The sequence below is a fragment of the Anomalospiza imberbis genome, chromosome 7, assembly GCF_031753505.1.
Source record: "Anomalospiza imberbis isolate Cuckoo-Finch-1a 21T00152 chromosome 7, ASM3175350v1, whole genome shotgun sequence".
NCBI lineage: Eukaryota > Metazoa > Chordata > Aves > Passeriformes > Viduidae > Anomalospiza > Anomalospiza imberbis.
Window position 1 is genome coordinate 38509705 of NC_089687.1, and position 24161 is coordinate 38533865.

General features: G+C 49.7%; 1 protein-coding gene and 1 long non-coding RNA gene across 2 annotated transcripts in view; one reads left to right on the plus strand and one right to left on the minus strand.

Annotated features, from left to right (window-relative positions):
• The window catches only part of LOC137477521 (maestro heat-like repeat-containing protein family member 7), a 185734-nt gene that overhangs the window by 149008 nt on the left and 12565 nt on the right, over nt 1-24161 (plus strand). The gene's annotated exons all lie outside the window — the stretch shown is intronic.
• LOC137477524 (uncharacterized) lies at nt 16367-23913 on the minus strand. Its single transcript, XR_011001046.1, has 2 exons — nt 23784-23913; nt 16367-16786 (listed from the first exon to the last, which is right to left on the minus strand). It is a non-coding gene; the product is annotated as an uncharacterized lncRNA (long non-coding RNA).

A 24161-nucleotide genomic window follows, 5' to 3' on the forward strand; every position in this document is an offset into this window, starting at 1 on the left:
GCAAGACAAATATTTATGATTAGGCATGAAGAGGAAGCACGTAAGATATTTGTATTTCTCATGAGTGCACTTCAGGGTGTTGATTTCTGAAACTGAAATTCTGGTCTTCACAGCCAACTTTCCCTGAGATGGCTTGTGCTGTAAGACTCCTCATTCCATTGCCATGTCCTTTATACACTGCAACAAGAGGAATTTGCTGCTTTTTAAGTTGGGGGCCAAGAGTAAATTCACCCTGTTTTTATAATCAGACCAGCTCAGCTTTAGGGGATTTGAGTGATGTAATTGTATTGTACTGGGCCCCACAACTAGTCCAACTGAAAAAAAATAATCTTCAAAGTGAATATTTTAGTGCTTCATGCAAGGCACATTGCTCGGTGTCTTGGGGAAAAAAAGTGAAGCTTTTCTTTTATTTGTGAACCGAGGGCCATTGTTGTACAGGTTTTCTAAGCTTCTGTACAAATCTGAACTGCACAAAAAATAGAGTGCTGGCTCCCACATCCTTAAATCCTTAAAAATGAAGGTTTTTTCCTGCTTATAATGAGATGTTGCATTTATTCATGGGATTAAGTCCTTAAAAGAAAGGAAGGTGCATAAAACCACATTCCAAGTAGTTTACATCATAATATTTTGAAATAAAAACATCTTCATGAGGAAGAAGATGCATAAATTTGGAGCCTCACTATGAGCACGAGGCCTGATATCTTGTCCTTTTAAGTTTAGAATTGTTGTGTTTCCATCTGACTGGACCAAAGCTGTTGTCCCAGTGTCCTGTGGCACTTGGCAGTGTGAAAGTGTTTGACTAAGCTTCAATTTTCGGTTTTGCTTCCAGTGTGGAGTGGAATTGTTAGATGTGTTTTGCAGGGAGAGAGATTTCTCCCTATTCCCAGTTATTCCATCAGCTGTGAGTGAGGCACCAATTTTTTTTTTTTTTTCCATGAACAAAACCTCTAGAAGTAAACAGCAATGTACTGACTCAGGGCTTGTGGCATTTTTTTGATCTCTTTGCTAATGGAATTATGTGGCTCTCCTGCACTGCAAACGGCCGCTTTGTGAAGATGTAGGATTATGGTCTTTGTCCTGTTGTCAAAGTCTGGTCTGCAAACCACAGAAGAGGATGTGAGTACTGTAACTTTGGGCTTGGCAGCTTCCTGACCTTTCTGAAAGGCTCACTCAGTGCTGCAGCAGCTCCTCCAGGGCTGGCGAGGTGACAGACGAGATGAATTAACTGGGCTTTTCCGTCTCTTACGTGTCAGATTCTTTGTTTTATATGGAAATAATTTCTGTCAAAATGGGAAATTTATCGTGAGGTACGTCCTCTGCCTGCAAAATGAAAATGTCAGCCCCAGGTCTGTTTGAATGTGTCTTCTGTTACAAGCCATGGGTGGAGTCAGCTTTGTCCCTCGATGCCACCATCGTGTTCTCCAGTGTCTGAACACAAAGTCAGGAAGCTCTGCTGACCTGTGGGAGCAGCAACATGTCACAGAAAGTTAATAACAAAGCCAGTAACAAGTTATTAAAAGTTAGTAATGTTTGAGGACTCACATCAACATTTCTGAAATATTTTATGAGCTACCCGAACTTTTGTCTGTGTTGTGTCAATACAGTGTCAATACAGTGAATGTCTCTGTCTTTTCATGTGTATCTTTTCATATATGTGAATGTACATAAAATATTACAGAAACATTACTTTTGATGTACCATCCAGTCTGAAGAAACCCAGCCTGATTTCTATAGATGTATCAGCTTTAATATGTCAAATAGTGCGGGCTGTTGATATGAAATATCTTTGCACAGAGATTTAACATCTGTCATTACTGTAAAGGCTGACTAGACATCACAGCATTATGGCTTTCTGATTGATTAAGAAGGAACCACGTGTCACGCACTGCCCTGCTTTGCTTTTTGATTTATGACAAGCAGGGAATAATCCTGTCCCTTGTCTGAGCAAAGATGGCACTGGGATACTTTTCATGGTTTTTTTTTGTTTTGTTTTGTTTTGTCTTTTTTTTAATCTGGAAAGGCAATCATGCTAAAAAGAGTTTGTTTAAATATTGGGGGGTGTTAAATCTAATTTAATGAAATCTAATTTGTATTTATTTATTGTTACTATTATTCAATCTTATTAATTAGATGAGATTAATAAAAGGGGTTCTACAGTGGGTAGAGAGCCATTGAAAGGAAGAGAGACTTTGAAGGTGGAGGTTTTGTTGTGAGCTGTGGACGCCGTGTTTGGGTGTGTGAAATTCTATCAGAGAAAGCGAAAATAACTCGGGCCCTCCATCGCCTTCTTCAAAGCCCTGCAAAGGGAGGTTGGGCAGAAGCTGGGACAGGAAATTGAAATCTGAATACTATTTTAAACTGATGGGGTGAAAGGCCTCTCTTTTACACCAGCACACTTGTTCTTCTGTTTGATACTTGAACTCTGAAAATTTTCTGTGACTTTCTAGGGAGAAGGAGGAGCAGCTGAGGCGGGTGACGGAGGTACAGAGGCTGCAGGCCCAGCAGGCAGGCGCTGCCCTGGAGGAGTTGAAGCGGCAGGTGGAGCTGAACGCAGAGAAAGACCCTGCTGAAATGAAACAGCCGGTGAGGAGGTCACAATGCCAGCCTTCCTGAAACTCTGGCGCAGTGGGATAGCGGATTCTGATCTTATAATGCCAGAAACATGCTCCGCTTGAGAGTGCTACGTCAAAATCTTTCACAATGTAGTGTCTTTGCAGCGAGTCAGAAAGGGATGGTGGCGGGTGTTTGATCTTTCTGACAAAGCCAGAATTGTCATTGTTATAAAGATAGCTGCAGTTATGATACCGATTAGGGATTTTTCAGGAGTGAGAGTATAAAGGGTTAGTTTATACACCCTATGGAACAACGCTTGTCATTTCCCACTTACATGTGTCTCTTCCTACTCTTTTCCCAGCGACTCTTGTCTTCCATTAATGAGCTCCTGTAATCAGTTTGAGCCCAAATAGGGGCAGAGCCATGGTGGCTGCTGGCAGTCATGTGCAGAGGATGGAAAAATCCATTTTTCTGTCCCTGAAAATCAGGGAGTTTGGTGGCTTAAATTTATTATGGAGCAAACAGTAGTGAAACCATTCTCCTTGGAGTTTATAAAAGCAGCCCAAGGAGTGAAAGGGAACAAGCAAAAGGTGATCAAAAAGAAGGGGAGAGAAGGGATATTTCCTTACTCCTCCTGTGGTTGAGATCTCCAGGCAGAACTCCAGCTTGTCATTCTGGATTGCAAGTTCCAACCTCACCTACCTTGACCAAACCTCACTGCTGACAGGAGGGTGCTGCAGGCTGGGACTGGAATGGGTGCCTGAGAGTGCTGCCTTAGGGCTGAGGAAACTCCCTTTTTGTTGTTCTCAAAGTTTTTTGAAAATCTTCACTGCTGATATTTTTAAGACCCAGGCAGGCAGCAAATAACAGAATTTGGAAATTTAAAAAAAAAAAAAAAAAGGTAAGAACAAACTTATAAAAACAAGATGTGCAGCAGGCCATACCCACAAGGGCAATACAAGAAATCCCACCACCATTTTAATCTGACATTTTCTGTGCTGTGTGACCCTCCTGAAATTTCTTCATGATGACTTAAAATAATACCCTAGTTCTGCTCTAAAAGGGATGTTGTCTAGTTCTAGAAAGGCTAATAATAGTTTCATTCACTTAAAAAAAACCCAAAAAACACTTCATCAAAGAAAACCAATCAAAAACATAAGAATGTGTAAAAAAAATTGGAAAACATAGTCAACCATAATTTTAAAATGACAGTCAATTTCTTTCAGAATATTGCTGCATTCTGGGAAATTTTGAAAATCAGTTTTGCTGTACTTCATGAATCAGCCAAAATTTACTCCTTCTTTTCTCTTTACTTCTTTCTCTTTACTACTTGGGTGCTAAAATCTAGAAATACTAAATGATATTGTGCAGTTGAGTTATTCTATTCTCCAGGAGCCAAGGTCCAAGGAAATACATCAGAGGAACACTGCTGAAGCTCTCTCTTCATGGCTTTGGCCTTTCTCATTCCTCTGAATCCACCTACCCTTAGATAAATCCCCCAGTACATTGGGACATACTGGAAAATTCTGTGTTTTGTGGTGAGGTGATAGGTATTACTTACAAAACAACTGCAGAAGCCATAGCAACTCTGTCCTTTGATCTGCATGAGGAATACTCGGCTTTAAACCCATTTTTGGTGTGAGATGAAGTTAATTATGGAGATGAGTCGGATGGGGTCATTTTCAGTTGTTGCAATCAATATCTGATTCTTTAGTTTGGCTCTATGATAATATCATTTATTTTGCCATCTGCTTCCTATTTTGTCAAGCTTGTGATTATTAAGAGTCATCTGATGTCCACTGGTGGGTGGGTGGCATGTGTTTAACTGCAAGATCTGCATTTTTTCCAGTAGTAACTAAAACAAAGAGAAATAATACATAGGCTATGTCATGGAACTGTAGATCTGGGGCTTCCTGGGTTTGGCCAACAGTGATCAAGAGCCTTTGTGGCAGTTGTTGGAAACAGATGAACGTGACCTAACGAACAAACTGCAGAAGCCAGTAGATTGAAAGCATCTTTGCACATGTTTTTACTATTTCACTTTTTAGAACATTTTCATTCTCAAAAAAAACCCCAAAAAGACCTCCTTTGGTGCAGCAACAAGATCTGTTATTTTTCTGGGTTTTATGAACCTGAGTAAAATATGGCCATGGACATGCAATTTGAGTAAGTTTGGCGCTGGAAGAAAATGATTCATAAAACATTGATTGCAGTCCCTTTTCTTAAGGGAAGATAGTAGCAGTGAGGTTCAGGAGCTGCTTCCTCGCTGTTCTCTTTTTCCACTTTCTATTTGGCCAACTGCTCCTACTCCAGTCCCTTCCTTTCCTGCTGGAGTACTCTGCAATAAAATGCTTTTCCCACTGCGAGTGCTGCCTTTTCTCCTCCTTCCTGCCTGGGGAGTGATGTCCAGGCCAATTGGCACAGACATCTCTTGAACACTGAGCACTCCCTTAGGCCAAGCAGGATTTTGGCTCGTGGTTCAGAAATCCACGGGTTTCTTCTTTTTTTGGAGCAGATGGGCTTGTGGTCCTTCAAACCCCTCCACCTCTTTTCCCTTTTTAGGGACACAGTTTATTCACTGCTTCTCTTGGGATCTAGATCTGAAAGTCACTGATGAGTGTGCACTGCAGCAGAGTTACATATGTATATTTATATACATTTCCTTGGAAACATGCCTGATGTGCAGCTAACAGTTGTGCTTTTGATACAAAAGCCTTTGTCAATTGAGTTGTGAAATTGCTTCCTTGATGCTGCGTGCTGGAATCTGTGGGACTCATTATTCATAGGCGATGACTATCTTCAGAGGACTTCACTTGCAGCCCGATTAATTCTCTTTTAAGTTATTTAAAGTTATTTTCTGATTTAATGTAAACTTGCTTTAATTGTGTAGTATATGCTCTGACTCACACATGATTTCCCTTGAATTTCCACAGGCAGTATATTTTTAGGAGAAATATATTTCAGTCTTAAATATGTCTAGAGAAAATATTTACTTAATTTTGATGGGATATTCAGCACTCTTAAGTGAAAAATGGAGCCAATCTTTTGTAATTAGGGAGTGGCATGACAGTGATCACTATGACCTTGAGTAACTAATAATCCGGTAGAGACTGAATATTCATTTTCACTACGTACAAATGGTGTTGTTATCATTCCCAACAAGTGATATTCTCCTCTTTGATGGTTTATAAACAACTGTAGAAATGTCAGAACATTTCAAGCTATGCCTTAAAAAAAAAAAAAAAAAATTAAATATTCCCTTTCTTTTCCCATGTAGATGGCAGAGGTTGAAGCAGATCTAAGCAGATCAAAATTGCTCTGGGAAAAGCAAGCCAAAGAATTCTCCTGGCAGTTGGATGAGATGGAGAAAAGATATGAACAACAGGGCAGTTGCTTTGCTCCTGCAGGTGGAGGGGAGAAAACACCCCTTCCTGCAGCTGTAGGTCACGGTGTGCTGCTGTCCTTCCTATAAAAGCACCATTTCTAGATATTATATTTATTTTATGTATAGAATTTTGTGATGGGGACGGAGGGGGGAGAACCTACACAGAAAATGCTTTTTGTTTCCTCCTCACAATCCTTTGTACCTCCGACTCTTTCAAATTGTTCCCCAGGCTTACAGGTGGCAACACCTATTTTCATAATCACCAGGTTCAATTATTTAATGCATTATCTGTTTCTCTTCTTGTCAAGAAACAGCGGTTTATTCTTTTTATCATTTTTGACACGGGGAATGTTCGTATGAATGCTGGATTTGGCCCACTGAAGGTGATTTTCTTCTTTGTAATGTAATTTCAGGGTTGGGAAATACTCAGGAAACGTTTGGGTGGAGACAAGAAAGTTTTGTTCAGTACTGCTGTGAAATGTAAAGGGGGGAAAAGCAGAAGGAGAGAAATTACTGCGTGACACAGACTAGGGAGCTAAGGAGCTGCACCAGACACAGGTGTGAGCTTGGTCATGAAACTCAAGTGGCCTTTGTTGGTGACACCTGCTGAAGGATTGAAAGGGGGTTTTTAGTACTTTGTAGGAATGAGGTGGTTAATCCACGAAAGTTCTCTCTTATCACTGTTCCTGTGTGGATCTAAGCTTGCATTTCCAGCAGGGAAATGTGGTTTCATTTCTGTTTATCTTCTGTGCCGTGAGAGGATGAAACACTGCGGTTGGCTTTGGTGCCAGGCCTGCTCTGGTCCATCTGGAAGGGGCTTTTTCAGGGAATTAAGGAACAAGATCACTTTGGTAGGTGTTGAGAGACCCTGCTCTGTGCTGGGGGGAACAATGGTGTGTTTTGTGTGTGGCTTTTGGAACAGAAGGGAGTCTGTTGGGCCAGATCAAAGCAATGGCACCACTTGTGCTGCCACCTGACAGAGGTGACATGCTGGCCTCTGGAAGGGTGAGGGACATCTCACAGGTGTTCAGCTTTAGAAGGTTTTCTAACCAGGCGAGAGCCTGGGAGACAGTTGGGAAAGAATGTAAATACCTCTCTAATCTATCTTGTTGCTCACATTGTTTATAGATAGGTTCTGCCACCGTGCGTCATTCACTGCACACCAATGGTGTGAGGTGTTTTTACTCTAAGACCAACGAAATCAGTCTGCACGATGATCCCTATAAATAGAGCGGTGCATTTGAAATAAATCAGAGTTCATTCTCTTGCCTTCGACTTGGAGTCATTTCTGTTCCCGTCCTGCTCTACGGTGACAGGAACCTGGAAAAATTTAACTAAATAAGTTAAGTTTTGTTTTCTGTTCAGGGCAAAAAAAGCCTCTGACGCTTAAAAATTGGCCTGGATTTTTATTTTTAATCCCTTTTTCCTCATCTCGGCAGTTATTAATCATAGGCTCTGCTGCTCTTTGGGCAAAATGTGACACTTTGAAGTAGAATAAAAACTGCATTTCTGAACAAAACAGAACTTTGTTTAATTTTATAAAAGAGATGTTCTGGGGTGTACCTGGGGTAAATCCTCTGCTGTTTTTAAGAGCGTTCTATATGGCAAAAGCTTCCCTGTCTGATTCAGAGAAAGATCTGAGGTTCTGGTAGCTTCAGGAATTGCCATCAGCATTCAGGCTCTGGCCACTGCATGTGAGGCTTTTTGACTACAGAGAGAATTTTCAGTGTGATCTTCAAAAAGGTGCATTATTCATGACATCTCTCATGATCCCTCCTAGAAAATTAAAATCACGAGCAACAAACTTGTGTACTTCCAATAGTTATTTTCAGAGTTAATCGCATGCAGGAATCTACAGCAACCATGAGATTTTGATGTTGCTTTTTCATTCTGGCACGGCTTTGATCAAATGCTGAGCTTTTGGTTTTACTTTTTTTGCCATTGTGCTGATACAATATCTGGAGTACTCAAATGAACATTAATTACTCGTGGAATTTATGCAGCACAGGAATAGTCCAAAAAGGGTCCAGTAAAGGTATTTGTGATTGATCCAAGGAATTAGCTGAGTTGTTTTTTGCCATCCCAATACAAAACCTGCCAAGAGCCAGTTATGATGTGATTGGAAAAATCTGGGAGTTCATACAGTCAGTTCTGGTTTGGACAAATGGTGAATGGATAACTGGAAGAGTTGTTAGTTTGCTGTACTTACACGCTATAGTAAAAATACTTTCTTTCTAAATTTAAATTTAGGACATTTTCTGCTGTCCTAATGAAATAAAACATGTGTGCTCCGTGCTGGCAAACACTACCTAGAGTAGGTGAACCTAATAAAGGCTGTGTTATCTGAATTTCCCAAATTTAAAGACTTTCAGATGCATTGCAAACCCTCAGATTTAAAGGAGCCTCTTGTTTTACCCTCTGCAGAAGAAGTTTGTTGTAAATAAGAGATGTAAAAGTGGAGAAGGGAAGGAAGGAGCAGGGCACCACTTCTCTTTGCCACCACGGGGCTGCTGTCCTGTGCATGAACAGTCTGAGATCCAGTTTTGTACTCAGGACCTGCGGATGGGGGTGATAGAAATCTGTTTTCTGGCACAAACTCATTTATATGGACTCACATGTATTTAAACCTTTAAATGTTATCTCTTGGCCAGCTTCCAAGTCCTGTGAAAGGGTCCAACTTGCTCTTGAGCACAAGGGAAGGATGAGTGATGTGTGATGAGGTTTCTTGCCTCCTTATTTTTCAGCATTTGGGCTGGAAAAGCTGATCCTGAAAGAGCAGGAGAAGATGGGTCATACTTTGTAGTTTATCCAAAATGTGCTTCAGGAATGTTCCTGCGAGTCATCCTGGGCTGGTTATGAATGGACACTGTGGGGTTATGGCAGGATCTTTGTTTAGTTAATTGGGTTTTTGGTGATCTTCCTCAAATGTGGAATGACCCTGCTCCTTATTGCATATCTACACTGCTCATTTTAGCTTTTATGTTTGTTTGTGTTTTACCTCACAAGATAGGTGGACAAAAAGCAAACAAAAAGCCTACAGTTCCCATATAATTGCCACATATATTTCATTCTCATAATGCAAATTCCTGGTCCTGCAAGACTTGTTGATTATTGAAGACGGGTTATGCATTCAAAGCCTGGATTTCAACATTTCTCAGCAGCTCTGATAGCATAAAAGTCCCTGGGCAGATTTGAAGTTCATGCTTGGGTCTGGTTGCAATTTTTGGCATCAGAACATGTAACAATCTTACAGCTATAAGACTTTAAAGTTAATGCCTGGCATCACGTCAAAACAGCATGCAAGATCTATCATAAGTAGTCCTCTTATCTTACCTCAATAGCAATTTTAGCCTGTAAATTATTGGAGAGTGCAGGATTTTGGTGCTGTGGAAAAGAGCGAGGCATTTTTGCTGTTAAATCTTTGCACCATGAGGACTTTTAATGATCCTGAGTTGTGCACGGGTACCCTGGGCCGCTGGAAGCAAACATAAACCATATGGCAGGTCCTGCAAAACTCCCTGAGTCCGTGGGGTTCTTGGTCTCTCCTCTCAAGGGAAAGGCAGGGGCAGCAAGGGAGGTTTAGGTTGGGTATTAAGAAAAATTTCTTCATTGAAAGTACGGTCAAGAACTGGAACTGCCCAGGGAAGTGGTGGAGTCACCATCCCTGAAGTGTTCAAAAAACAAGTGAACGTGGCATTTCGTGATACGATTTAGTGACCATTGTAGGGTTGGTCAAAGGTTGGACTCAATGATCTGGGAGGTCTTTTCCAGCCTTAATGATTCTGTAACTCCAGGGTGCTCTGCAGAAGGCCTCTGTGCAGCTCAGCTTTTTTAAAAGCAGCACTGGAGGGCTCCTTCAGTGGCATTTGCAGCACGAGCCCCTTCCCAGGTCCAGCCCCGTGCTGCTTTTCTGATGGGTATCAATGCCCCGATTTCCTGCCATACAAAAGATAACTCAAAATATTCCCTTTCTGCAGCCACAGCCGCTTCTGTGTTGGTGTCAATCCCCCATCCACATTGTGCACTTTGCTTGGAGTCAGCACTTGCAGTTAACAATGCCTTTATTCAAGCTGACAACATCGCTAAGCTTTTAGTAAATGTGTAAGTAAATGTTAAGCGTGTATTCAAACATCCCACAATGAGGAGGAAACAAACAAAAAAAACTTTGTATTGTTTGCTTGGTGTGTATCTGTTAGCAATAACACAGACTATCAGTTCCTTGGGGCACGCTGTTCCTTTCTTAAGCATGTAACAAAAAGATCAAGGCTCTGAGTGACTGCTGGAATAAAAATAAATGTATAAGGAGAACAATCATGGCAAAACAAATTTGTTGATGCATTTTATGAGCTTGGTTTAGGAGTGATTACTTCTGAACTAAATAAGGACTGGGTAGTTGTGGTAAAGTGACAGGATCATATTATTCCTTTTATTTATTGCCATTTATACTTCATTTGTAGATCACGTGCTAGATTTGACTACAGGGCAGGAGGGGAGACCCTCATCTCGGCCAGCATCCCACTTCAGTAATATGGAATAGATTTCCACTCCAAATTCCAGACATTGCTTTCCAGAGAGAGGATTATTCTGGCTTAAAGAAAAAAACCTGTTGGTACACTGCAAAACTGCACCTAAGAAGCTCAGGTGGTGCAGATAGGATGACAACAAAAACCTGGGACATTTGCAAATGCAAATGGTGCAATATTTCCATTTGCCTTCCAACCTTTGAGAGTATTTCTTGCATTTTTAGGATGAATAGTCGGTAAGAAGATATAAAAATAATATATTATTAGGATGAGTAGCCTATAAGAAGATAAGACTTTTAAGCTGTAACTACTCTTGTTCAGCCAACGGTCCCACCTGTGCAAAGTAACTTTTCTGGGTGGCCAAACTGCCTCTGTCATGCCTCAGCACCAAGTCCAGCTGGACTCACAGTGCTCCACGTCCTTCCCGAGCTCGTTGGAGACGTGACCTGGAAGTTTTGCTGCCATCCCATGTTTCTCATGTGTGTTTTGCTGTTGTTGCAGGCCTTGCAGGACAAGGTGGAGAATGACCGTGGGCAGGTTTATGATGCTCAGAGGAAGAGGAGGCTCCAGCGCAACGAGCTGAAGGCCCAGGAGCAGGTGCTACTACGGGGTGCTGTCCTCAGCCCTTGAGCAAGGAGGTGCAATGGTTAAAAATAATCCCTTCCTTCAAAGCAAAAGCACATCCTTTCCTGCAGAATTCTCAGCTAGCTTTCTTTTCTGCTTTGTTGGTAATAAAAGAGAATTAAACTGTCTGAACCCTTCAGGCAAATACTTATGTGCTGCTCTCTATTGCTAGTTGGAATTTCAGCTATTCTAGCTGTTAAATGGTGCATTTATTTGGAACTGACTGTTTGCAGCTGCCTGTAGTGCTTTAATAAATGTTTCTGAGACTATTCAAACCTGTTCTTTAATGGTTTGTATGGAGAGAAGTAAAATTGGACAATAACAGCTAAAAATAATCTTTAGTCCTGATCTTCTGCATCCATTGTCCAAACATGTCTGTAAACAGTTTCAGTTGATTAATAGTGCTAAATTTTTTCTGGACACTTACAGTGAAGTCAGAGATTATTTAGTGTGCTTTGAGCAAAATAGAGTGTGGTGTTTACAGACAGTGTTGGAACAGAAAGTCAATGATCTGCATTCAAACCAGATTACATTGAAATATTCAGAAGAATATGCAGGTGATGAATGTCTGAATCAGATAGGAATTTATGTATTCCTAATACAAACAGGGTTTTGAAGCATTTGAAAACTTTATTTGGGGCTGAGTAAACAGTATCAACAGCATGTATCCTACATAAAGCATTTCTAACTCTATACCTGCAGGAATAATCAGTTGGGGTGGGTATAGAAGATTAATAATCATTAATTTCAGATATTTTTTCCTCAGTTTCGTCATCCTATTGGCACATGGGAATTCTCTGTCACCCTTGGTGTTTAATTAATATATTTCCTCTCTGGAGTGTCAGTGATGAGCTGTTTGTTCCCTTCTGTCCCCACGCTGCCTCCCAAACCCAGGTGTTGGGCCAGGCTCATCCTTAGCTGCAGAGCCTGCAGCACTGGAGGAGTTTGGTGGAGTGAGTGAGCTGGCCTACAAATGTTGCATTTTGGCTTCAGAGTCTCCTGGAAAAGAAGGAGGAAAATCAGCTCTTTAAAGCATGGCTGTCCCTCCCAGGGAACAGCACTGGCTGCATGCTGTGAGGGATGTCCTCTTCCAAATTTTTTTCTTTTTTCATGTTTCTCTTTAGTCTCTGCCACTACCATTTTGCCTTTTTTTTTTTTTTTTTGACCCGTTTTGAGAAGGATCCAGAAGAAGAAATAAAAAGTAACTCATGAAATACAGAGGTAGAAAGCTGCACATGCAGATTCACAGGGTGCCTTCAAGGTTTCCTCCTACATGAGCATCTGCTCCGAACCAACCTTCAGAACTCTCCTGTCCAGACTTAATTAATGAAGGACTAGTTCAGATGGTAACATCTTGTTCCCCAGTATAATGGAACAGGAATGTTATTTAAATCACACTGTGCTGTCCACCTTTGAGCTTGATGTGTTGGCAGATTTGGTAGAGCTCATATCCAAGTTCCTCAATGGTCTTGTCTCTGCCTTCCATCCATTGGGACTTTCTGAAGCAGCCCTAGTTAGATACCTACCCTGTGTCTCATGCTACTGCCCAAAACACCATCCTGAGACTAGAAAAGCAAGTCCTGTAAAGACACAACACCCCTGAGAGAATTGAATTGGACAATGGGACCTATTTCAAGAACGGCCTTATCAACACCTGGGCCAGGCAACATGGTATTGAATGGATATATCATATCCCCTATCATACACCAACTGCCGGGAAAGTTGAACGGTGCAACAGACTACTTAAAACTCCCCTGAAGGCACTTGGCGGAGAAACTTTTAGAAATTGAAAAATAAATTTAACAAAAGCCACCTAGGTAGTCAACACCCAAAGATCCATCAATCAAGCTAGTTCTGCCCAGTCTGAACCCCTGCACACAGTAAACAGCGATAAAGTCCCTGTGGTACATATAGAAAGTATTTTAAGAAAGACTGTTTAGATTAATCCCACCTCAGGCAAAGGCAAACCCATCCGTGAGGTTGTTTTTGCTCAAGAACCTAGTTACACTTAGTAAGTTTTGCAGAAAGATGGAGATGGAGATGGAGAAAGCCATTGTATACCACAGGAAAACCTAGTCTTAAGTAAAAACAGTCTTTAAAGTTGCATTGTAACACAGGTGGAAAATAGAATAAGAAGTAGATAATGGCGGAGATTGAAAAAAGCTGGGACAAGGGCATTCAGAGCTCCCTGGAGCTTGCATTAAACCTGAGACTTTTTCCCCAGCCTTGTGTTGACTCCCTCATGACCTCCTCGGACGCCGCCTCTCCTCCTTAACAGGCAAACAGCGAAGCACTCTGTCTTAGCCGCTCCCCGAAACTCCTCGAGAAACAGGGGAGTATCCCCTGCTGCTGACCGTGCCTCGGCGGGGCAGGGGAACCCAGGGAGCTTCAGGCAGGCACGGCGGAAGGGTACCTCAGCTGGGCTTGCTCCACAACACGCCCCCATTGTAAGGCCTGCTGATGCCCAGCTGCCAGAAATGCCTACCTTGTGCTCTCCAAGATGCACAGGGAGAGCCAATGAGCAGGACACTTTGGGAGGCAAACCTTCCAAGCCTTTCTGAGGCCAGGCATGTGCCAAGATCAGCCAAGACTCTCCACGCTGCCTGGCCCACCCAGCCCAGCTCTGTGCTGGCCCTGGGCCACAGCAGCTCCCACCAAGCAGGAGGCAAATGCATATTGCCAAGAGCTGAAACCCAGCTGTCTTGGTTTGGAAAGACAGGTGTCTGCTAAGGAAGGCAGGAACCTCCCCTGAAATGGAAAAATGTAGACCTCTTCCCTCTGAATTGCTCTAAGTTTGAAATTAAGGGGGGCTCCCAGGCAAAAATATGGGAGCAGGAATACCAGTTCTTTATTAGGGAAGGAAATAACAGATAAAATAAACAATGCAGTGAACTAAAACAACACTGACAGAGTCAGAATACAACCTGACACCCTGGTGGACAGGGTGTTGGTAGCAGTCCAATTGGAATTGTGGCTGCAGTCCTCCCGGAGTGTCAGGTGTGGTTCTGTTGGAGAAGTGATCTTGTGGAAAAGGGTGCAGTCTTCCTCTGAAGAGGCAGTGGAAGAGGCAGCTGTTCCTCTGGGAAAATCCAGCGCAGAAATAGCTGTGCTCCTGGGCCAGAAGTTCAAGACTATACATGCAGGTAGGGATGCTTGGCTCCTCCCTCTGGGCGGAGCATCTCACAATGGCATGTTACAGTTCTTTTCAGTCTTGCAGTGGCCCACTATCAGCAGATGTCTTTCCAGAGGGAGGATTGATTGTGGAAGAGATAAGGAACAACTGCCCACTTCACACAAGACAACTGCCCTACAGATGGCAAATAGAATACATCTTGCTTTTTTCGATCTGGGGCAACAGCAGACAGGGAAGATGTGAAAAGGGTGTGTGTAAAGGCCTTTTCATTCACAGCTCCCACAGAGAGCTTTGGGGCTCACAGCGGGACAGAGACGGTTCTGCTCACACCTCTGTCCAAAGGGGGGTAACACATCCTGCTGCAGGTGCTTGGCTTGGTCTCGGCAGGTCCAGGTGGATGCCAAACCTGCTCTTCACAGCCTTCTTCCTGCCCCTCTGCCAAGTGCAATGGGCCTTCAAGGACTGAAAGGAGCACAGAGAGCCAAAGGGGGATACTCGCACCTACCTCACTGGGAGCTCCCTGGGAAGCACTTTCCTTGAGAAGCAAGCCCCTTTCCTCCAAAGGCGTTTCCCAAAATGTGTAGGTTTTCTGGGGAACACCAACACACCCTCAAGAAACACTGGCAAGGCTGAAAGACTTCAGGTCCTTTCCGGACAGGCACTCCAGCTCTAGCTTGTATTCCCCCAAGTGTGTTTCCAGGTGGAGGCTCAGACGTGCAGCCCCAGGCCTTCTACAAACATGGGCTGCCCGCTGCCTCTTTCTTCCGGATCGGTCCGTGTCTCACAAACGGGACGGGACCCTGACTGGTTGCAGACTTGTGATTTATTATCTGTCTTCATCATACAAGCAAAAAGCAAGAGGCACAGGAAAATGACAACATCCATGCAAACACAGATCAGAGACAAGATGGCAGCCCATGCAAAGCCTTTTTATACACATTCTTTGAACCAATAGCATAAAAGAAAAGGTGTAAAGTCATTATACTCTAAGCAATCAGAAAAGGACCCACGTGGGTTAAACATTGACAAAAGGACTTCTATGAACCTCAAACAATACACAATAATTCGTTCTTTAAGATGGAAACTTGTTCTATCTTTGCAAAGCATATATCTCGGACTCTTCACATCTTGAGCTATCCATACGTTCTTGTTCTTTCTTGTTCCTTATGACAAATATCAATGTATTCACTTGGTTCTTAACTTCCTTTCTCAGGAGAAGGTGTAGAAATTTCCCAGCCTTTCTCAGCTTTGGAAAGTGTCTTTTACCTTTTTATATTCCTACACCTCTTCAGCTGACTCAACTCCTGCCTGCGCTCACGGCACCAAAACCAGGCTGGTCCCGGCCACAGACCAGAGCCCTGTTCCCACGGGACGCTTTTGCCAGCACCTTCCAGGACTCTCCGCTGTGCACGCAGCGCTTTTCATGCCTGCTCCCAACAGGCTTTGGAAGGCAGAGCCCAACCTGGCTGCCTCTGCCACCAGCACACCCCAAACACAGGCGGAGGAAGAAGCAGCAGGGGCTGTTTTGCGGCCATGGCCCAGAGAAACTGGAAGGGCGCCCTCCCTGTGGGCTCACTTGGTTGGCTTTCTGACTGGCTCTGAGCCTGGGGCTGCCATTCCTCACTTGTGGGGACCAGAACCACACCTAGGATCCCGGCACTGCCTGACAGCGCTCCAGGCACTGGCACGGTCGCGCGTCCGAGTCTCGGGCACCGCGCTGCTGCTTCATTTGCCCTCAGGCACACCCAAAGCTCCCTGTTAAGCCCGGATGGTCGCTGGTTCTGCCCTCTTCCTCATCCTGTGCAGGGATGGAGCACCGCTGTGCTTTCAGGAAGCTATTCTTGAAAACCTCCAGCATTCCAAGCTCCTTTGCCCTCTGTGGATGCTTGCCATGGAATCCCTCACAGCTGGGTTCAGAGCATACTCAGGCTGGCTCTTCCAAAGTTCTAGGGGCTCCAAGGTGCTCAGCAAGATCTCTAACTCCACAGTGTTGTGGAATTTCAGCACAGGCACCTTTCCAGCCTGATCTGCCCTCGTTCCTCTGTGTGTGTGCACAAACCATGGCATGGAAGAGGACGGCAGCAGGGGCCTGTGTGCCCCAGGGCTCGGGATTTGCGTCGCTTCATCTCCACAGAGATGGAGGCAAAGTGAAGAAGCCAAACTGTTTATTAATGGAAGATGAAACCAAGGGCTGAGGTGGGAGGGAAAAATTGGGATCGGCAGGATCTGAGGGCTGGAGGGAAAGAGATGTCAACAGGGAGGGAGAGTGGAGGGAAAAAGAGGGGATGGGCAATGTCTGAGGGCTGGAGGGAAGAAGCTATCTATAAGCAGGGAGAGGGCTGGAGCCCTGCAAGTTTCCCACAGGGTCAGGCGTTCCAATCATCCGCTGTGCTTGGAGCTCCAGCTGGTCTCTTCTGGTCTCAAGGTAGTCTCATCTTCCATGGCATTTGGAGGCCTGATGCAGACACTGGTTCTTCTGAGCCAGTTCTGCAGCTCTTTCATTGAATAGATGCTGAAATTCCATGTTTGTCTGGGAAGGTCTGTCATCTCTCCTCAGGGCTTGAAGGGCTGGAAGAGAGAGGAGCAGAGCCCCAGTTAGAGCCAGGAATCCTAGGAGACCTTCCTGTGAGGTCCATCACACCCAGCTCTTGCCATAGCCACAAGAAAAGGGGGTGTCAACTGGATCAGCCTGCCATGAGTCCGCCCCTCCGAGACCCTGAAATCTCTCTGTGCTCTGCCCACGCCACCTGTTATCCACACAAGGAGCAAAGCCCACCCCAGCCGGGACAGGGATTGCAGCACCCTGCCCAGGCATTGCACCTCTCCCGCCAGTCCCCGCTGTCAGCCCGCTGCCCTCACTCACCCTGACTGAGGGCGTGGAGCTCTTCCTGCTGCCCCATCAGAAGCACCCCGGCCATGCCTGTGAACACAGAGGCTGTCACGGCGCTGCCAGCGGCACAGCTCCCTGCCAGCGGCGCTGCCAGCCCTGTGGCCACACGCCCTGGTGGCCCGGCAGGGCTCAGCCCGGGCCCTTGCCGCACGCTGCCGCCCCAGGGCACGGCTGCCGGAGGGCGGCAGCAGCGCCGAGGCCAGGCGGGGCTCCACGGCGCCGGGCCCGGATGGCGCTGCCGGGGCAGCAGCCGGGGCTGGGGCCGAGCTGCGGCGGGGTGGGGAGGGAGCCCGGGCTCGTGGCTCACCCATGAACCTGACGGCCGCCTCTCGCAGGGGCTCCTGTGGGCTGTCCAGGTAGGGCAGGGCCCGGCGCAGGATCTCGGCCACTCGGCTCCTGTCCTCTTCCAGCTGGAGAGAGCGGCAGGAGGGAAGGGTTGGCGCGGGCTCAGCCCCTGGGCCGGGCGCTCCCTGCGCCCTGCCCCGGCCTCCCCTGCCCGCACAGCCCCGAGGCCCGGCCAGCAGCCGCTGGCACCGGGCTCTGGAGGGGGCAGAGGGCCGGCTGCTGCCCGGGGAGCCGCGGGGCCGCCCCGCAGCCCCGCCGGGCCGGGGCTCCATCGGCACCCGGCTGGGGCCCACGGGAGCCTGGAGAAGAGCCAGTGCGGCCTCTGGGTGCAACACCGGGCAGGGGCACAGCTGCCGGCCCACACACCGAGCACCGCGCTCAGGGGGCTTCTCCAGGCTGAGCCTGGGGCTTCCAGGCCATCCTTACCAGGCGCTCTGCAAACTTCCACAGCTGCTCCTTCTTCACCAGCTGCTTGAGCTTCCTTCTCTTCAGGAACTCGGCCACACGAAGCAGTGTTTCCTGAGAGGCCTGGAGAGCAGCAGAGAGCCAGAGATGGCCCCACAGCCCAGGGCACAGGACACGTGTTCCTGTGCCAAGGCCTGGAGGAGGCTGCAGCCCTGCCAGGCGCCAGGGCAGGAGGCAGCTGAGCTCCCTCCCAGGGATCCACCAGCAACACGCAAAACCTCACCTTTGCAATGCGCTGATTCTCATCATGGCAGTAGAAAAAGAGTGGGAGCAGGCTTTGGCTCAAAATCTTCTCAAGGGGCTTTTTTCCCTCATCCACTACCAGGTCCATCACCCTGAAGAAAAGCTCAAGCGAGAGCACCTGCACATAGCTGTTGTCCTGGAGGAAAGGAAGAGGGTGAAGCCTTAAGACCAATTACTCCAGGTTCACGTGGGCAAAGTTTCTGGGGAGCAGTCATGGCCTGCAGATGGGGACACAGAGCCTTACGTGGTCAAAGAGCAGCAGGAGCACCTCAGCCAGCTTTGGGGCAGTGGTGCTGGATACCAGGATGTCTTTGTGCTGGAGCACATTCCTGAACACACGGAGGCTCATGCTGACCACGTCTCCATCTGCATCTCCCAGCAACTCCAGAAGGCTTTGAGATACACTGCACATCCTTCTGGCCTGTGTGGAACACAAGGCTGTGCTGGGAAGCCATGGACGGCTGCACGGCCAACACCGCCCTGGCTCTGCAACCCCACCCTGCTGCTGCAGGGCCCACGGGCCAAAGGCCTGTCCCAAAGCACCGGGGCAGGTGAGGCAGGAGAGCTGGCAGCAGCTGCCTCAGCTCCTGAAGTCCTGCCAACCCAAGGGGCTGCTTTGCCCAGCGCAGCTTCAGCCGCTGCCCCCTTCTCACCGTCGAGGAATCCTTGCTGAGCACCACGAGGCCTCTGAGCACCAGGCAACGCCGCTGCCTGCACTCGCTCTGCAGGTACCTTGACATGATCTTCAGGATGCTGACACCAGATTTAGTCAAATCCAAGAACTTTAGGACCTGAAAGGCACAGGGCAGTGACAGGGGACCCGGCTGGCAGGAGCCCAGAACCGCACAGGGCTGGGCCCAGGCAGCAGCACAGGGCGTGGGCACCGTCCTGGCCGCTGTGGCTACGAGAGGGCAGAGAGCTGGGAGGCAGCTCAGCGAGGCAGCGCTGGCCAACAGGCTCACCTCCACAAGGAATGCCAGGGCGGGCAGATCCCAGCGTGGCTCCTGTGTGCTGAGCAGCTGGAGCAGATAGCGAAAGATCCGGGAACACGAGCGTATGGAGATGCAGGACATCTCCCTGTCAGGAGTAAAAGTCCATAAGATTGTGAGCCAGGGGAACAAACCTCTCCCAGGATTGACTCACAGTGGTTTGGTCTTTCCCCAGCATACAGCAAGGGGACCTGGGCCATTTGAGATTTGGCTCTTTGTGGGCACCCCCCTTTCCCTGCTTTTTCCAGGCTGCTTGGCCATCCCTCAGTGACAAGGCCCTCTGGCCCACGACCACGGGGACTGTGTGGGGCCCCCCAGGGCCAGAGCACAAATGTCAGAGGCAGTGGGGAGAAGGGGGTCTCACCTGGCCAGCAGACCCACGGCATAGTGCTGGGTGTCAGCACAGAGCAGCGTGTCCCAGCCACACCTGCGTTCCATTGCCATCACCACATCCTTGTACTGCTCTAGGCACAGCAGGGACTTCAGGGTCTGCAAGGCAAACCTGTGTGCAGAGCAAGGCCCGGGTCACACTGGGAGCAGTGGCTCCTGCCCTGTTGATGCGGCAGGGACAGGAGGACTGGAATGGAGCACCTGTTGGGGCTGGTGGCATGGCCGTGTTGCTCCTGGCATCCCTTCCAGAAGGTATCAACCTCCTCTGGCGTCTCTTCTGTGCTGAAGAACACTTGGAAGAGCAGATGCACAAGTAGACGGGAGGAGTGCACCTTCACGATGTGTGGGACACAGGGCTCCTGGAGGATCTTCCACATCACCACAGTTGCCTGCAAAGGACAAAGCCCCCCGAGACCGCGCTCAGTGCTGAGATGTCCGTGTGGCAGGGCCCGAGCGTGGCAGGGAGAGGCCCAGAGAAACACAGGGGCAGCAGCGGGACCGGTGGCCCTGCAGCTGCCCCTAGGCCAGGTTTCAGGCCAGCACCTGAGGCAGGGAGATGCAGTGGGAGAAGGAGGAAGGAGAGCTGCAGGAGAGGCGGCTTTGGGGCCAGCAAAGGCCACTGGCCAAAACTCACAGCTAGGGCAAAGACACCCGTTTTGTCCCCATCGGAGGTGCACGTGCTGTGCTTCGGCCAGCTCCCCAGCACATCCAGGAGAATCCGCTGCGCCAGCTTCGCGGTCCTGGGCGAGGACATGATGGTCTTCCACATGGCCATGGCAGCTCTGCGGGGTTAGAGCTCTGTCTCAGGGGGTCTCAGGCACAGCACCGTGGCCTGGGTATCTCTAGGGGCCCGGGCTGACCGCCAGCTCTGCCTCTGCCCACTGCCCCTCGCCAGCAGCACCCAGGCAGCCCAGCCCTGTGGGGACAGGCCCCTGAGGAGCAGCGAGGGAGCATGGCAGCAGGCTCGGGGCTGACATGCCAGGGCTGGGAAAGGGAGCAGCCAGAGGGCCCTGGAACCCTTTGTTGGTCAGACACCCGGGATAAGCTGTACAGGGCGATGGGCTGGGGAGCCCTGAGCCCTCTGGGCAGGTGGGCCCCATACCTGTCACAGGACGGGGCCACACGCAGCAGTGTCATTACTGCGTCATTTGGCTGTGCTTCGGCGAGATGCAGCAGAGTCCTGTTCAGCCTGTGCTCAGCAGAATCATTGGCCATGAGCCACTGGTGGATGTATCTCACCATGGCGGGCACCTGGAGAAGGCACGGGGCGATGTGGAAAGCTGCCAGAGGGAGCGATGTTCCCAGTGTCCCCAGAGAAGTGCTTCCCTTCCCACCGCACTGCGATGGCCTCAAAGGCTCACAGGGACCAGCAGGTGTGGCTGGGGAAGCCATGTGACTCATGAGGGAGTTGAAGCATGGCCACAGGCTGCTTACTTGCTCTGGTCTGGAAACACCCTTCTCCAAAAGCAAATCCAGCAGGATGGCACTGGTCTCATCTTCCTCCTCCCCCACCCAGGCCAGCTTGGGCACTCTCGGGGGTCTCTGCTCCATGTCAGTGACTGGATTTGTGGGTACTTGCAGGAGAGGTGCCTTGGAAAATCTCCAGGTTAGCAGCAGGTCCTGCAGCAGTCCTGGAATGCACCTTCCAGAGAGAAGCCTCAGGAAGGCTACAGGACAGCAAGCCCTGCGCTCTGGTCTCAAGGGCTCCTGCCACAATGACAGGAGACTCCTGTCAGGGATTGTGGTCTGGCCTCGAGGGCACTGGAGGCAGGGGTGGGAGGTGCCTCAGAAAAGCTCTGGGGCACCAAGTGCCACACTGCCCTCAGGGGCACCTGCAGAATCGAAGCCTTGGAAGGCCACAGGTCACCAAGTCCTGTGGTCTGGCCTCGAGGTCAGCTGCAGGAACAACGCCTCAGAAAAGCTGCGGGGGTCTGCAGAGGTTTTTATAGGGGGGAGTGGTATAGGGCAACCAACCAAGGAGGGCATGGCAGGGGAGGAATCTAGGGCAGGATTAACATTCTATAAACCTATCAGGGAGAGCTGAGGTCCATTGGGATGATCTAGCAAAGGCCGAATGGACATCCCATGGCCCGCTGGAGACTGCTATTCCAAGTCCTGTGGGCTACAAAATTCAGCTGTAACCAGCCGATTTTATCATGTTAGCTTGAAATCCAGGAGAGAAAAGGTAAACACGGAAAAGTGTTCTTCCAAACCTAGTGACAGCTGCGCCTGCACAGCACCTGTGGCCATGGCAGGGCGGTGGGAACTGGATGATCTTTCTGATACTTTGCAGCACAACGTGCTGTGGCATTCTGTGATTCCCCAAGTGGAGAGCAAAACTGAGCCATAGAAGACCCAGCTTTTCTCCGGCGCCTCCTTTGTTCTTTGTTGCAAGCACGTCCAGGATTTAGTTTCAGAGCTGACACATGTGTCTTTACGGTGCCTGCATGGAGGAGAGGGAGGGCAGCTGCAGCGCAGGGCTCGTGCCCCATCAGAGTCTCTCTCTCACCATGGCACCAATGCCGCTGCCTCGGGACGTCCGCCTGTGGAAGGTGGTGACTCTGCCCTCAAGCACGGCCATGGAAGCCAAGCGTTGCTGTGAGGCTGGCAAGTCAAGAGAAAGCCATTGTGGTGAACGCTGATGGAGCCTTTTGCCAAAGCACGGGCAATTGCGCCCACAGTCTCCCCCCGTCTGGCATCCCGGCGGGTGCGGGAGCCTCGTTGAGCAGGTGCCGGCATTCAGGGTGCTGCTGTGCCTGAGCACGCTCCGGTGCTGTTCCTGTGGGGTCCAGAGGCGCCGGGGCAGCAGCGCCTCCGCAGCCCTGCTCAGTGAGACACGGCCGACTTCCCCATGGTGACAGCAGCTCTGCGGCCCCAGAGCTCTGTGTCAGGGGGACCTCGGTCACAGCACCGTGGCCTGGGCAGCCGCGAGAGCCGGGGCCGGCCGCCAGCCCTGCCTCTGCCCCCTGCCCCTTATTGGCAGCAGCCAGAGGCCATGCCCAGGCAACCGCCCCCTGCCCTCCGTGTCCCCAGCCAGCCCAGCCTGGGCACCTTGGGGTGTCCCCACCCTCCTGCTGGGGTGGTGTCCCAGCATCGAGGGCTTCTGCCGCAGGCCTGGGAGACGATCTGGGGAAGCGCCAGAGCAGCCGGGTGCTGGGAACAAGGCGGCTGCCTGGGGGCTGCTGGTGGCCTCTGACACCCACTTGCTCAGGCCTGCCCACTGCCCCAGCCTCTCAGGGTCTCCCCCAGCCCGGCCAACCTGCCCGGCAGCAGCGCCACAGCCCCGCAGGAGCTCCGGAGAAGCCCCATCAAGAGGCACCTCGGAGCCCTCAGCAATCCAGCCAGCAACACACGGGCAGGAGCACACGGATGGCGCTTCCTGCCTGGGACAGGGCTTGTGGCCATCTCCAGGCACCGCTCCCGCAGGGATCCCCGCAGCTCCGGCCCTGCCCACCCGCTCTGTGGGCGGCACAAAGGCTTCAGCAGAACCGCCAAAGGCCAAGGGGCCTCTGGCCATTTTCCCTGCCACATTGCATGCCTGGCCACCTGGCTGAGCCCAAGCAAAATTTCCCCCTCCTCCCCTATGCCCTGCACGCTCTGGGCAGCAAAAGAAAGATCTGTCTGGGAGCCTGTCTATTATAATACATTCTACATTTACATACTAAAGGAAAACAAAATGAAGAAAAGAGCAATTTGGAAGAAAAATAAAATCACTGCTAACTCAGGTCGCCCCAGCAAAGACAGCCTCCTGGATCAGCCCTCCACAGAGCTCCAGCAGCTCAGCCAGCCAAGCCGCGACAGACGAGGCCGTGTCTGCCATGCCCTGCGCAGCTGATCCCGCAGCCTCTGGAACATTGGGATGGGAGCCTGCTCTACTGCCTTGAGGATGCACAATGTTTCAATTGCCAGGCGTCCGACGGTGAGGCTGATGTCGTTTGCCATTTCTTCAAGGGCTGAAAGAGAGAGGATCAGAGCCACGGTCAGATCCTGGATCTGCGGGGAGCCGAGGAGAGGCCCCTGCCAGGGCCATCCCTGCCTGCTCTTGCCATGGTCCGGAGGGAGTAGGGACCAACGGGGTCAGCCCGAAGCTGCGGGCCACGAATCCCCCATGTGTCCCTGAAATCTCTGTGTGCTCTGCCCAGGCCAGCCCTGGTCCACACAGGGACCAGAGCCCTCCGCAGCCGGGGCAGGGATGGCAGCTCCTCCCGCCAGCCCCCGCTGTCAGCCCGCTGCCCTCACTCACCATTGTAGATCAGCTGGAGCTCTGCCTGCTGCCCCCTCAAGCTCCGCCCGGCGATCCCTGTGAACACAGAGGCTGTCACGGCCCCAGCGGCACAGCTCCCTGCCAGCGGTGCTGCCAGCCCTGTGGCCACACGCCCTGGTGGCCCGGCAGGGCTCAGCCCGGGCCCTTGCCGCACGCTGCCGCCCCAGGGCACGGCTGCTGGAGGGCGGCAGCAGCGCCGAGGCCAGGCGGGGCTCCACGGCGCCGGGCCCGGATGGCGCTGCCGGGGCAGCAGCCGGGGCTGGGGCCGAGCTGCGGCGGGGCGGGGACGGAGCCCGGGCTCGTAGCTCGCCCATGAACCTGACGGCCGCCTCTCGCAGGGGCTCCTGTTGGCTCTCC